Raw genomic sequence first — 15,738 nt, 5'->3', positions numbered from 1 at the left:
GCTGCCGCAGTGCCCCTCAGTACTCTACAATGTGCACAGGTGGCAGGCCCCTCACTGGGTCCGGGCAGGGAGGGAGCCCCCCTTCATGTATTTTGCAGGGGTCCCCCCTCAAGGTTTGTTCCGCCACTGTCACACAGCCCTGTCCGCTGCTGGAGCGCACTGTGGCCGCTGCCTCGCTGCCTGGCTGTATTGCAGTTGCTCTCTCGTTGCCACGCCGCACTTCCTAAGGTTTTTGTTGCTCAGGGGGTTCGGCCTCTGGAGCTTAGGGAGCTCTGTTGGCCCCTGGTAACTTCCACCTGTCAGCCAGGGGCTGAACCTAGGGCTGCACAGGCTCGGTGCTGCCGCTGCCATCAGCATCAGCAGAGGACACGTATCCCTCCTAAAGTTGTGCTGCAGATGTGAGAGGCAAGCAGGACAGTGTGGGGAGCATCTCGGCCACTTTGAACCCCAGTGTGGGGGGGGGGGGGGAGCAACAGCCAGTAACAACCAGTAACAACTGGCAGCAACACCTGGGCTCCGTGGGGCGTGGGAGAAGCATAGTATTCCTCCTTAGGGTCAAGCCAGCGGAGAGTGGAGATGGCCTAGCTAGCCCGACGGTGTGGCTTGCTCTCTGCTGGGTGCTCACCCGCACCTGGCCCTGGCCAGGACGCGTCTCACAATTGTCTCACCCGCAGAGGTTGTTGAGGGCAGAATTGGACAGGTAATGAAATTAAGATTTATATAGGGCGGCTTATCACCCGTGTGGGTCTCAAGGCGCTGACCGTGTGCAGAGGTAGATTAAGGGCCTGATTACAACTTTAGAGGAGGTGTTAATCCATCCCAAAAGTGACGGATATACCACCAGCTGTATTACGAGTCCATTATATCCCATGGGACTCATAATATGGCTGGTGGTATATCCATCACATTTGGGACAGATTAACACCTCCTCCAAAGTTGTAATCAGGCCCTAAGTGATTTGCCCAGAATCACAGGACGTTGTGCCAACGCCGAGACTCAAACCCAGATCTCCATCTCCCTAGGCAGTTGCTCTGACAGCTGCGCTACATTGAGGCACAATCAAAAATTACATACTGTTGCCTTGCGAGTATTGAATGTCCGCATCTTTTGTCCCCTAACTGTCTATTACAAGCAGCTCGTTCTCATCTGCAAAATCTTATCAAAAGTCTGTCCTCGGGATCTTGCTAGCATGTTCAACGAGTAGGATGTGTCTCCTTGGGCAAAGCAAGGCAAACAAGATCTTGATGTTGTAGGGAAGGATAAAGAGAGTCGAGCATTAGTGCACAAGTGAATCTGAGTGAATTTCAGATTTCCATTGGCTTAGCTGCTTGGTGCTGACATTAAATGCTGCACATTGTTGGATCATTTGGACTGTTGGACCATTGTGAGCTGGGTTTCGTTCTCCGACCCTGGCCTTGTCTTTTCGTGTCACAGATGCAGCATATTCAGCATATTTGGCCCACCTGGCCCTCCGTCCAGCCTACCTGTGCACAAGTGTCTTTGCAGGAGAGTGGCTGCCGAGTGTTTGTGCCAGAGCCAGTTGGTGGGGGGGGGGCGGAAGGTTTGATTAGGCAATGTAGTATCTAGGGTGCTTGTATCCTGGCAACCACTGTTAGACATGGGTTCTCAAATTTGGGACATGGAGGAAGGTTGGCAGATGGATAGAAGGACATGTAGGGATAAGTTGTATTGCCTGCTCTCACAATAATTACTACTGTTATTACCTACCATGAGTATCGTAGTCTCTACAAATTTGCAATGAGCTACCACACGGATAAGAACCTACTGGAAGAGAGCAGGCAGAGAACAGTGGTGCTGTTCTATGCACATCCACAAGCTGGATTGGCGGACGGAGGGAAGACAGATGGACCTAGCAGACCTAGGATAGAGGTTTGTGGTCTATCTGTTAATCTGTTGGAGGCAGCACCTCGTGGTGACCTGGGCAAAGAGGATACGGCAAGGGATTCAAGAGGTGGAGCATGGTGAGGGATTTACAGGTAGTGAGCGTGAGCAGTCATCCTTGCTCGTGTTCAACTTCGCATGCCTAAAGTGACATGCGCATGCGCTCGGCCTGCAGTTTCACAGTGCACATACGCAAGGACGCAGACGTGAGCATGACGTGTGGCCATCTTGGCTGTGGAACCCACAATTGTTATTTGATAGCTATTGGAAAGAAATTGATGTGCACACAAAGTTATTTAAGGTGTAATGGTGATGCGCACAGTAATAACCATTTAAAAGAAACTGATGAGCACACCCAGTCATTTAAAGCGTTATGGTGACGAGCACACCAATAAATATTTAAAGGAAATTTGATGCACACACCAAGATATTTAAAAGCGTAATGGTGATGCGCACAACAATAACTATTTAAAGGAAATTACGCGCACACCATGTATTTAAGGGGTAACTGTGATGCACACACCCACAACTATTATATGGAAATGTAATGCACGCATATTTTATTAACAGAAAGTTAATTTGGAAGAATACATCTCATAATGTTATTTGAGCACACAGTGACATGAACACAGCACATAATTATAATAATTGTTCATGTTTAAAGAAAGTAGAGAATTGCTGCAAAGGAACATCAGTACTTGGATGGATAGATCAATGGAATTTAGGTATAACCCTTGATCCCAAGAGTAATGACCAAGTTTTGCTATTAGGTGAACCTGTAAGTGCTTTGGAAGAAGAATTTGTGAGAAAATGTCCAGAGGTATTCTGAGGTAAGGTAGAAAAAATAAGTGGATATGTACACAAAATTATCCTGAAGGATGTAGTTGTGCCAGTGTGTCTCAAAGCAAGAAATATACCAACAGAGATAAAAGGAAATTTAATGGAGGAATTGGACAAGTTAGAACACAAAGGAATAATAGAACCCATAGAGTGCAGAATGGCTAGCCCCATTAGTAGTATCACAGAAACACAATGGTCAGTAAGGTTCTGCATAGTCCTAAGAGATGAGAATAAAAACATAGAAGTGGACAAGTTTCCTCTTATGAGGATTAATGAACCGTTGTCACAAACTAAGGGTGTGAAATGGTCCTCAACCATCGACTTAACCTCAGCTTATCACCAGATTGAACTGCATTCTAACAGCAGGAGTTTAACATAATTTGTCACTCCCTTCGGTTGTTACAGATATTTACACATACCATTCAGTCTAGCGTCAGCAGCTGCTGTTTTCCAATGCCTTATGCATAAATTATTCAAAGGAATTGAGGGAATGACATACAGGCTACAGCATTGTCTCTGGCTCATAATTGAGCCAGCAGCAATGCTGTAGTCGGCAGCGTGCACCAACACCCTCACACTGTTCACTGTCTGCAAAGCAGACAGTGAACATTGTGATGGTGCTGGGCAAGGGGGGCCCTGCACTACCCATGCCAAGTGCATGGGCAGTTCAGGGCCCCCCATAGGCACCTGCACCTGTTCTCTGCCAGCTTTTTCATGGCGGTGTTACCTCCATGAAAAGGCTGGTGGAGTACAAGGTTGTAATCCGCAGGGCAGCGCTGCCCTGGCAGATTAGGATCTCTGCCACCGCCAGACCGCTGTGATCCAAGATCCTGGAGGAGCTGGCGGTTCCCTGGCAGACGGACCACCAGGGTTGTTATGTGAAGGTCGGTCCGCCACACTGGTAATGGGGGGGCCTAAGACTGTTGGACTTTGTGTATGATGTAGAGTTCTTACCGGGTAACAAGAACAAAGTGGAAGACTATTTGAGGCATTCACCATTACCATTAGATGAACATACAGCACAGATTAAAAATGAATGGGATGAATACAGGGTAGCCATGATCAATGAAAGCAATGCAACAATATTGGATGATAAATGGAAGTTGAAATATGAAGAAGACAAAATGTTGGCACAGGTGAAAGAGTTCATCACAAAGGGGATGGACAGGGAAAAGTAAATTACAGGAAGAATGCTAACAATTATGGGAGAATAAAGATGAACGTCTGTTAATGAAACAGGATATATTCTTAGGGGGTAGAGATTAGTACCGCCCAAGGGGTTACAGCTAAAACTTTTAAAAATAAGCCATGAGGGGAATTTGGTTATTGTCAAATTTAAGAAAATAATGTAATCATCCTACTGGTGGCCTGGTATAGATATAAACACAGATAGAATTGTCAGGAATTGTCATATATGTTCTAAAGCAGATAAAATGCAATCAATGTTTCACCCACCTTTAGGAGAACATAAATATCTAGATAATCCTTGGGAAGAGTTGAGCAAGGATATTTTGGGTCCCATTTAAGATGATTGAGGAGTAGTCAATTTTAGATGAGAGGGGAATAGTCATCATGGATAACTATTCCAAATGGCCTGACATTGAACTAACTGAAGTAGTAGATGCAAATGCTGTAATTTCCTTCTTAGAGATAAAAATTTTAAGCAAAGGGATTCCTAAAACCATACTTAGTGACAATGGACCACAGTTCACAGCAGAAAACATTTTAAATTCTTCACTAGAAATGGCATAAAGAGTAAGCATACCCCAGTTTATCATCCTGCAGGAAATGGCGTACAAGTAGCCATTTATGCAGGGATGGATTGGAAAAAAGAATTAGTGAGCACAATTTGGGCATACAGGATTATGGCAATGTTAACAGGATGTAGTCCATTAAAAATTTTATGACGGAGAGAACCGTTCACAAGTGACAACAAGGCATGGAGGAATATGAAATTATGCATTAAGTGGTCTCCCTCCAGAGTAAAAAGAAAATCACTGAACATGCAAACACTGTATAAGGAGTGCTACGATAAAAAACATGGAGTTAAAGAAGTTCATTTAAAACCAGGTGATTGAGTGAGAGTGAAACTAGGCTACAAACCAAAAAAAAGGTTGTAGTACATTTTCAGAACCAATGCAACTAAAAGAAGTGTTTTACGAAATCTGCAATGTTAATTGATAAGAAAGTGTGGCATTTCAGCAGAATGTCAAAATGTAACAAAATCCTGGAATGGAAAATTAAGAAAATGAGAAATGTGTGCATTCCTCATGCTAATGATTGGTTGTGGAATGACGAGGTAGATTTAGGTGCTGATGTAAGGGTTGATTCAGATGAAGCTTTGGGTGCCAATGTGAGGTCATCTAATTCAACATCACTTCCAAGTACAAGTAGGTTTGATGTAAGGGTGCCTCATTCAACATTTGTTCCATGTACAAGCAGAGTATGCACAGATGCAGGAAGATCCATAATGTTTCCTTAACAATTTAGAGAGTTTGTAATGCTTAGTCCATTCGATTCATCTTTCGGTATATTTCTGCAACCTTCTTTACAAACCTAGATTATGCAGAAAGATGATTAATTGAGAAGTTTAATTCTTCCCAAATATGTATGATTCGGGGGGGTGGTGTCTGGGTGTTTTTCACTGTTACATTGCTTTCACTGTCACACTAAATGGACACAGTAGTTTACTGTTACATTCCATGAACACAGTTTAAGTTAAATACAGTTTACATTTTGCTTTTGTATTGTTTTATTTTATCCTTTAGTTTTATGTATACTGTTATTGTTGTCTGTACTGCTATTTACATTTTTGAAGTTCATTAGAAAAAAAGGGGAAATGTGGTATCTAGTTTGCTTGTATGCTGACAACCATTGCTAGACAAGGGTTCTCGAATGTGGAACACAGAGGATGGGTGTCAGTTGGAAAGGAGGCACACAGGGATACTGCCTGTTCTCACAATAAATACTACTGCTATTACCTACCATGAGTATCATAGGCTCTGCAAGCAGTGCTACTGCTCACTGTGATGTGGTGTGTTCCATCTTACTTTTGGTCATGTGATTGCTGCAACTAATTCACTCAATAATCTCATGAAATTAAAAGAAAAGATTTGTTGGAAGAAGTCGCAAGTGCATCACCTGAAGTCTTACCCTCCAATTTTGAACCTTTTTTCTATAAGTGGCAAAGAGGAGGAAAAAATGGAGAAGCCTCTGATGTGTGCATGGATTCTTCATCCTTTCCATGTGCCTCTTCATGTCAGGGAGCTCAAGCTGGCCACTGCTGTCTCGCCTCATTACTGTTAAGCCAATTATGTAGATCTCCTGGCTCAGTAGAAGAAGGGACTGATGCCAGCGAGATTGATGCACATTTGTGTACTCTAATACGCGGACGCAGTGATCATGAGCTGGGCTCTATGAAGTTGGAGGCTATAATGCTGGGTCCTGTCTTAAACAGCAACAATGCACCAAATTCTGTAAGCGGCCCACCCGGCAACCAGGGGCTGGTTACAAGACCTGCTAGGGAAAAGCGTATGAATTCTAACTTCGGACAAAATGTCTCTCCAATTCTAAAAAAGCATGGCTTCTATAGACAGTTTTATTGGGCACCTCAGTGAGGTACACTATGAGGGGCCCATTGTGTTGGAGGACTTCACTGTGCCTGACGTAGGTTACTTTAATGATAGGAATCTGCTGAGGAAGGCAGGTCTGAAATCATCCTCTCCTTTTGGAGGGTGTGATCTGGGCATAGCCTTGCAATGCTTGCCCAGATGTCGATCTTTGGCATTTTTTTACAGTAGTTCACCATCTCTGAGGGCTTCTTTAATCTTGATAAATTCAAAGAATTCAATGAATGGTAAATCATTTATGTCCTCTAGGGCACGATGGAATGTGTAGCTGTTCAGCCTGGAAGGAGGGGGAACTGTTTCATCTGAAATTATGTTATGTATTGAGAAAGTTGTATCTTCTATTTTATCTTTATGAGAAAGATTAGTCTCTAATTCTGATCATGTGTTGAATGTGTTGACCCCAATCCTTTTGAGGGGTTCAACACCTGACCGCCTCAGGTCTTTGTCAAATTCTGGTGCAATATGTTAAAGAGTTGAAATCGCAGGTTACTCAGGCCAATAGTGTGGATAATGGTTGGTTTAAACATGATGGTATCAAAGTGGGTAATCCCTTGTAGGTCAGAGGTCCCTTCTTTTAGGGTAGCTATCAGAAAATCTAAAGTAGTTCAGGTGGAGGATAATGTGTATTCATTAAAATCTTTATTTCAGGAGTGTAATCCGGATGTACCAGAGGGCCAGAAAAATGTTTTACCCGTCTTTCTGATTTTCAGTAAAAGAGGAGCTCACTCTGGTGGGGCTTATTTCCCCATAGTCAGTCTGTTGTTGATCCCTCTACAGTGCCTTCTAGTGGGGCTCTTTGTTGGGCACCTCAGGCAATTCTAAGATAAAGATGAAAGAGGGAACAAAAACAGCCATTTTGAAATATGTTTAAAAAACTAAGGTTTTCATCGGCTGCAGCAGGCGATTCTCACATGTTCTGCTGCTGAGGCGCTTGTTGGATCTCTCCCCCAGACATGCATCGACAGCTTCCAGGTTAGAACACCAGAGCCATGGTGCCGCGAAATGCCCTAAGAGGAGGTTGCAAGGAGACTCACCATCGCCACAGCGGACTGCCAATGAGGAATTGTAGAAGCGCCTTAATGTGATGATACGAGGAGTTAAGGAGGGTGGAGGCAGTAGGAGATTGACTTTGGAGGTAGGAGGTACATCGGAGGTGCCATGGAGGAGAAATGAGCCATGCGCCATGAGGTAACAGCAGTGCTGGGTGACAGGAGGCAGGTGGCAAGCAACGGGGGACAGGGATGTTCAATTCGCTTTGCCTCTGCTCTATTTTCTGCAGTCGTTGTCTTGAGGATTCCAAAAGATCTAATGGAGGGGCAGATATCTTCGACGCATTCTAGCTATTCTTGTTTTTAGGCTTAAACTGAGGCACAAAGAGGCTCAGAAGAGTTGTGGCTGGAAATTTTCTATCAATGCCTGTGGTGGTGGAGCTCTGTGGCTGGGTTCTTTTCTTTTTTTGCTGCCTACGACAAATGCTAATCAATGAGTGACTGCTGCTGTATCACTGTGAGCAGCTTCTTGACGACGTTCCTATTGTTTCTTTTTAGCCACCTCCGTTACTACCATTAGAAGCTACCTTTCCATTTATGGGGCTTCCAACATCTGGCTACACCATGCTGTTGCTTGCCACATCATTTCTTGCCCTTAGATTGTGCCTGGGGGGAAAGGAAGAAGTGGGATAATACTTAAAAAGGAAAAACAAAATGAGGAAATACTTCAAGTCTGGGGGCTCAGCAGGAAGCCTGGATTCTTCTGCCCTGACCCAAGGAATCAAGAAACGTACAGGGCTGCTTGTGGCAAGAGCCACTCAAAGCCCACACTTTCGTAAGAAGACTAGGATGTCCTCTATTTCTTCCAGTCCTGAAGATGCTCTTCAGTGATCAGGTCACCAGGATGAGGGGAAGACGTAAAAGCTCTAAAGCAGGGGATGGGCTCCCTAGTGGAGTCACCGCAGGCATCCTTGGTGGAAGTAGTTATGGCTGAAAACTCGGAAAACCCTAATGTTTCTAGAGAGTCAGATGCTTCTCCTTCTCTTTAAGCCTCTGGTCCATCAACCTCCGGTGAGGCCAGCCAAGCGGCAAAGCATGGTAGAGCTAAAGACTATCCCCTGTTAGCCAAGGGAAAAAGAGTCTCTGGGGTTATGGTACCTATGTTGTCAGCCACCTCTCAGATAGCTTTGTCTGCATCAGCTCCTACCATCAGCCTTGTCACCTTACAGACACACCTGACCGATCCATGGGCCACAATCCCAGAGGTGTCTGTGCCTACCACCATAGGCTCAGCAGGAGGTGCAGCTGCAAGCCTCTGCGGATAAGGCAGTAACTATGCAAATATACCAAAACTATGTTAAATATGATTCTTGATATCATAAGGGATCTTAAGGTATCACAAGCTATTGAAGAGGCTGCTTTGCATGTGAGGCTTGCAAAAATGGAGGAGACGATGTCCCTATATTCAGAAAGGTTCAACTAGGTGGAGGCTAGAGTATTTAAACTAGAAGACCAAGTTTCATCAATTCAGAAGCATGTCATCTAGCTTGAGAAGCAGAATCTCTCTTATGAGACCAAGATTGAGGAGCTTGAAAATCATTCTCAACGCTCCAATTTGCATTTTGTAGGGGTCCTGGAGGGCTGTGAGGGCCAGCAAGTCCTTCAGTGGGTCGATTTGTTTATTAGAGCCGAGGTTCTTCCTGACTATTCAGGGGATTTATTGCTCACAGGGGCCCATTGTGTACTGCCCTAAGACTCTCCTGGGGCAAGGTTTCTGTGCACTATTTTGGTGAACGTTATAGACTATTGGATCAAAGAAAAGGTATTGACAGAGGTTACTAAGCATGAACAATTCACGCCAGAGGTCCCCCAATGTTGCATTTTTCTCCGATATGACTTCTTCCACAACACGCACAAGCAAAGCCTTCCTAAAGCTGATGCATTCATTTAAGGCCTAAAGCTTGCAAGCATTTATCGTGCAACAATCCAAACTGAAGGTTCTGGCTGGGGGGCAATTTAATCTTTTCACCAGCGTAGCGGAGGCACAGCAGCTTCCGCATGAGGTTTCCAATGTGCCCAGTGGGTAACTCAAGAATGGGTAGCTCAAGATGTCAACTGGAAATTTCAAGACTCCTGATCATTTATGATTTTTTTTTTTTTTAAACTAGGTGCTAATTTGCTTGGTTGAGCTTCTACATGCATATAACTTAATTGTAGATTTCAGCTAGGGGTCCAGTCTAGTTATTAGGTTGAAGCTCTCTGATTGCATTTATTGAGGCACCTGGGGCACCCAGGCTAAGGTGCTACATTGTAGGAAAGGTAATGTAGGCAATTCTCCTCCTGCTAGGGGAGGAGGTTGTTTTTTCAGTTTTTTTTACTTTGGTTGTTTCATGTTAGGGGGTCCCCCTCATTAGAAGGATGGGTGCTTTTTTGGGAAGGTGCAGTTCATGCAGTATAAAAAGAGCAGATGTGAGTATAAGTTGGTTTTACTAAGCATAGAGCAGTGCAAGGTTGCTTTGGAAAAGCAAGATGTTATTTGTAATGGGATGTGAAATTAGATGTGTTTCTTGCAATATAAAAGGTATGTCAAGTAGACGGAAATGTATGGGAGAGTTAAGTACGTTAGGGGCTCTCCACCTAGATGTTATATTTCTGCAGGAAGCTCATCTTAAGACCAATAGCCCTAAAATTCATATTCTGAAACAATATGCAAGATCTTTTTTTTGGTTCTGCACATCTGGCGGTAAGGGGGGTTGCAATTCTTTTGGGGAAGGGGCTTGATTAGCAGGTCTGTGAGGAGCTTTGAGCTGCACTGGGTAGGTGCTTTTGTTTGAAGGTCCAAGTTAATGGCGCTCCACTGAATTGGCTAATTATTACGCTCCAGTGTTTGATGATCCAGATAATTTGTCACACATTTACAAGGTGGCTATGGGTGCTGTTGGGTTTTGATTTTGGGGGGGGGAGAATTTGGGCCACATTACGTGTTCGGCAGATGGGAAAACTCATCTGCAGAACTTCAGACGGGGAGGTTGCCACCTTACTGGCGACCTCCCCACTGGATCTATTATGACTTTCCCACTGGGCTGACAAGCGGAAACCAAGGTTTCTACCCGTGAGCCCAGGAGGAAAGTGGTGGCAGCATTGTTGCCTGTTCATAATCAAGCCAGCGGAAATGCTGCCACCCACAGGGGGAACAAGCAGCCTCACAATGCTCCCTGTCTGCAATTGCATCGGCGGTGCAGGCCCTCCCCCGCTGTCCCCTGCACCTTTCAGCAGAGCGGTGCTACATGCAAAGCCACCCTGGGTGATTGCGACCTGCACCTGCCATCAACCCATCGGGATCACCAATCCCGGCGGAGATGGCAGTACCTTGACGGTCTGACCACCAGGGTCATAATGTGTCAGTCGGACCACCACAGCAGCGGTGGTCCTGACCGCCACCGCAAGTCTGGTGGTCAAGTGACCACCAGACACGTAATCAGGCCCTTTAATTTTATTCAAGATTTAGGCCCTTATTATGAATGTGGTGGTGTGGGCTGCCATGCCGGCGGTGGCGGGAAATCCCGCCAGCCGGCATGACGGCTCACACCGCCACATATTGAAGCCATAGGCGGCCCTTACCCACCACCAGGCTGCCTCCGTCAGGCAGCCTGGCGGTGGACGGCATCATTATCCGACAGAGCAGTGCTGCTGCACCTCGGATAATGATCCCTTTGCCTCCAGCCTTTCCCTGGCGGGTTTCCCCATTTGGCATGGGCAGTGCAGGGGCCCCTGTGCAGTGCCCCATTGCGCAGGTCGGGCAGTGATCTGCGCGATGGGTGCAACTGCACCCGCCGCACAGAGACATTGAGGGCGGCTCCATATGGAGCCGCCGGCAATGTCCAGGCCAGGCATTCCTCTGGGCCGGTGGGCGGAAACAATGTTTCCGCCCCCAGGCCCAGAGGAATGTACATTATACGGCCAGTGGGGTTCCGGGGGAGCTGGCGGTCACTGGAGAGACCACCAGCGTGAACATAGCGGTGTAAACTGCAGTGTTCATAATGAGGGCCTTAGTCTTGCATACCTTGAATAAGATGAAAAAACAACTTTAACCAAATACAAAGAAGGTCCTAGATGCACTTAAGCATGATTTTGCCTTACTGGATTCGGGGGGGAGGGGGGTGTAAACATCCCAGTACCTCACAATTCACTTGTTTTGACACTGCTACCCGTTTTTATTTTCTGGTCTCCCGCTGTATTGAGAGGGTCGATTCTAACAACCGGGTCAATTCTTTCTCTGACTATTCAATGGTTTCCATTATGATAAAGGTAGATGTGTCAAGGAATGAGAGACCTAGGTGGCAGCTGGATCAGTCTTTGGTATCTAATGTAATATGGCCTACTGATAAATCGTGGTACTGCCTCAATGATTGTGTGGGAGGCTTTTAAAGCTGTGGCATTTGGCCATATAATTGCTCATCAGGCTTGGCAACACAAGAATCATAAAAAACAAATTGCCTTGCTCCAAGCAGCTGTCGATCTGGCTTCCAGAATTAGTGGGTCTCCTACTACAGTTGAGAATCTTGCAAAAGCTAAGGAGAAACTGTGGGAATTTTTTACTTTAGAGGAAATCGAGAGCTCCAAGGCATACCAACAAAGACTGCATGAAAAGAGTCAGCTAATAGGCAGAGTTTTGGACTAGTCCACTCGGGTAAGGCTTGAAGCTTCAGTGGTTATGGAACTGGTTAACTCAATTATGGTAATATAGTTTCTGGCAAAGGCCAGGTCCCTGAATTATTTTTGCAGCATTAGTAAGTGCTGTATGAGTCCAACTATCAGACTACACAGTCTCAATTATCTGATTATTTTCAATCAATTTGCCTTCCACAAATGTCCAGCTTGCATTTCCACTATATCCCTTAGGGAAGTACAGGAAGCTCTCTCGGCTATGCCAAATGGGAAGACGGCTGGTAACAATGGTCTTCCAGCTGAATGTTATAAAATTTTCTCCAAAGATCTTTTACCTTTTGTGGTGGACTTCTTTAATTTTATGAAAGAGAGGGGTCAAATAGCATGGACATTCAAGGAATCCATAATAGTCAGCTTTTCAAAGAAAGGAAAAGATTCTCATGATGTAAATTCATACTTTCCCATTAGTCTTCTCAATACAGATTATAAATTATTCATGAAGATATGGGCTACTCGTACTACTCTGCTTGCTTAAACTTTAATCCATAGGGACCAGACGGATTTGAATCCGGTCAGATGATGGCTCACATAGTTTTTTTTGTACAAGCACTAGATAATTTCTCAGCTAATACTAGTGCCACAATAATAATGGTGGATTCTTTCTCATTTATATTCCTGTAACTCAAGTAGCAGGGATCAGCTTGTTTTTAGTGTTGAACCAGACTCTATGGAACTCCCAGTATGGAAATTGAGGGATTTATCAAAGGTGCAAGAACTTCGGGTGCTATTGTCCCTCAAGAACTCCCAATAGCCCTTATTAAACTTGAGTCCTTCCTATGGGTTATCATTTTTATGTCTTATTTCCAGCACTGCCACCAATCTGTGATATTCCATCATCCTGAAAGGGAAGTATCATTGTCCCCTTATTCAAAAAAAGACCAAGAAGCTATCCTACTAGTTATAGACAAATCACCTTATTGGATGTGAGAGGCAAATTATTTGCCAAAAGCATTTTATTACATCTTCAAAAATGGGTGTTTGGTAATAACCTTATAATAACCTTATGCGCGTTGAGCAGGCAGCTTTCATTAGAACTGTGAGACTTTAGATAACATTAGGGCCTTACAAACCTTAATAGAAAAGTACACTCAGTCCAAGGGTATACCCATGCATACAACTTTCATTGATTTCTCCACAGTGTTCAATAGGGTTGACTGGGTGACTCTGTGGAGAAAAATGTCAGTGCTAGGGATTCCTGCTCATCTTTTGAAGTTAATAATTGCCCTACATTCATCTACCTGGACTCAGGTTTTGAAGTGAGAGAACAAAGTTTTGTCAAGAAAAGCGGTGACACAAAATGGCTTGTGCCATGTCTCTTCTTGCTTTATACTCATGAATTACCTTATAATGTTCTTGGGGAGTGCCAAGATGGAAGTGGTGCAGTTTTATTCCTATCTTGGTAGGATCTTCTCAACTAAAACAAAGATCTTAAACAAAGGCCATATAAATTATTGTAACATTTTTGCTTACACATACACATGAGAAGAAGCGAGGATTGAGGAGCGTGAGGAGAAGACGCTGCTGCTGAATGCCAACGTTGGAAAAAATGCTGAGGAGCGCAGTGATTGCGCCTGGGTGCCGGGGTTCCTGCTTCGGCAGCATTATGTTGCCTTTGGTGCTTACAGGCAAGCAGTCAGCAGGTAGTGGCAAGCTTTTAAGCTTTTAAGATTTTTAAGCTTGTGATATTTGTTTGCTCTCTCAGTGGCATAGTGAGGCCACTTTGCCATTTGCTTGGTTTGTTTGGCAGCCAGCGGCCAAGCAGCAGCCAGTGGCAGTTTGGAAAGTTGGGATAGCTGCCTGTAACACATTATTGTCACCACATTGTCACCACGCCCAGTACATTGACGTTACCAGGTCATGGTCATCTGTCTGTTGTCACTGCCCCTATCACCATTTCTCTAAGGGGCAGGTAACGTGGAACCTGAAACTTGTAAATTAGGTGTATTAAGTGTATTAGATGCATGGGTGTCTGGTAGTTTTTGTCCTGTTGACCAGGTGACCACGCTGACAGCATTGACTACAATTATACTGCTGGGTGCTGCTGGGGCAAGAAATCAAATCTTGTTCAGTTGTTCAATTGGAGCTCTGGAGGGATCTTAAGGACCTCTGCAAGCTGGTTGGCCAACTTGTAGGAGAGAGACAGGACCGAGTCAGCAGCCTGCAACAGCAACACCATCAGTGACAGCAGCAAGAATGGTGTCTGTGATGTTGTGCTTTAGTGGCATTCTTCTGTGTGTGCAGGCAGAGGCCTAGGCCGCAGGTCCTCCCAGTGGTGCAGAGGTGACTGGCATTAGGCCAGTGCAGCTTGTAACTCTTTGAGGGGGGCCTGTTTCCTGCACACATATCCAATTTGTGCCAACTTCTCCATTTGCCCCTGCACGTTTTTGAAAATCTGGTTTCTATTTCTACTATTGCCATTATCACTGTTGCCTGCCCATTGAGTATGTTTCCACCTGAAAACTGTCCTGACCAGCAGTTAATAAGCCAACAAGTATATAGATGTGGTCTTTGAAGAAGGGGTTTGTGAGATTATTATGACTTTGAAGAAATTGCATTCCGGTAGAGTAGTTTCTTACTCCCCACACCTAAAAAGAAAAGGAAGAAACTCTACCTGTGGTGCAAGAAGCTCCCAGCAACATTTCTTTAAATCCCAGCCTGTTATTTCTGGTTTCTTTAAGAAAAAAATGCCCTCTGTTGTTTCTAAGGCAGTGGTGGAAGGCTCCAGATGTCATCCTTCAGAGATTTCCCTTTTGCTGGATAATGGTTGTCACCTGGAGGCAACTGTTGTCTGTGGATCATTGTTAATTGGCTGTGTACAGGAGAGTCAAGTCCATTCTCCTCCAGCAGACCCCTCAGAGTCTTCTGGAGGTTGCCTTCAGTACCCCAGTTACTGTCCTTTAACCCCTTCACTGCCAGGCCTTTCCCCCTCCTGTGCCAAGCCTTTTTTTTGGCTATTTGGGGCAGTTCACACTTCGGCCCTCATAACTTTTTGTTCACATAAGCTACCCACGCCAAATTTGCGTCCTTTTTTCCAACACCCTAGGGATTCTACAGATACCCAGACTTTGTGGGTTCCCCTGAAGGAGACCAAGAAAGTAGCCAAAATACAGTGAAAATTTAGTTTTTTTCAAAAAAATGGGAAAAAAGGGCTGCAGAAGGCGGCTTGTGGTTTTTCCCCTGAAAATGGCATCAACAAAGGGTTTGTGGTGGCAAGATCACCATCTTCCCAGCTTTCAGGAACAGGCAGACTTGAATTAGAAAACCCAATTTTTCAATACAATTTTGACATTTTACTGGGACATACCCCATTTTTACTATTTTTTGTGCTTTCAGCCTCCTTCCAGTTAGTGACCGAAATGGGCGTGAAACCAATGCTGGATCCCAGAAAGCTAAACATTTCTGAAAAGAAGACAAAAATCTGAATTCAGCAAGGGGTCATTTGTGTAGATCCTACAAGTGTTTCCTTCAGAAATTAAACAGTTGAAATACAAAAATATTGAAATTGAGGTGAAAAAAACCAGCCATTTTTATTCACGTTTTAATCTGTAACCTTTTCCTTCGATGTCAGATTTTTTAAAGCAATATACCGTTACGTCCGCTGCACTCTTCTGGTTGCAGGGATGTATAGGGCTTGTGGGTTCATCAAGAAC

Source organism: Pleurodeles waltl, chromosome 7, assembly GCF_031143425.1.
Source record: "Pleurodeles waltl isolate 20211129_DDA chromosome 7, aPleWal1.hap1.20221129, whole genome shotgun sequence".
Lineage (NCBI taxonomy): Eukaryota > Metazoa > Chordata > Amphibia > Caudata > Salamandridae > Pleurodeles > Pleurodeles waltl.
This window is presented reverse-complemented; position numbering follows the sequence as displayed.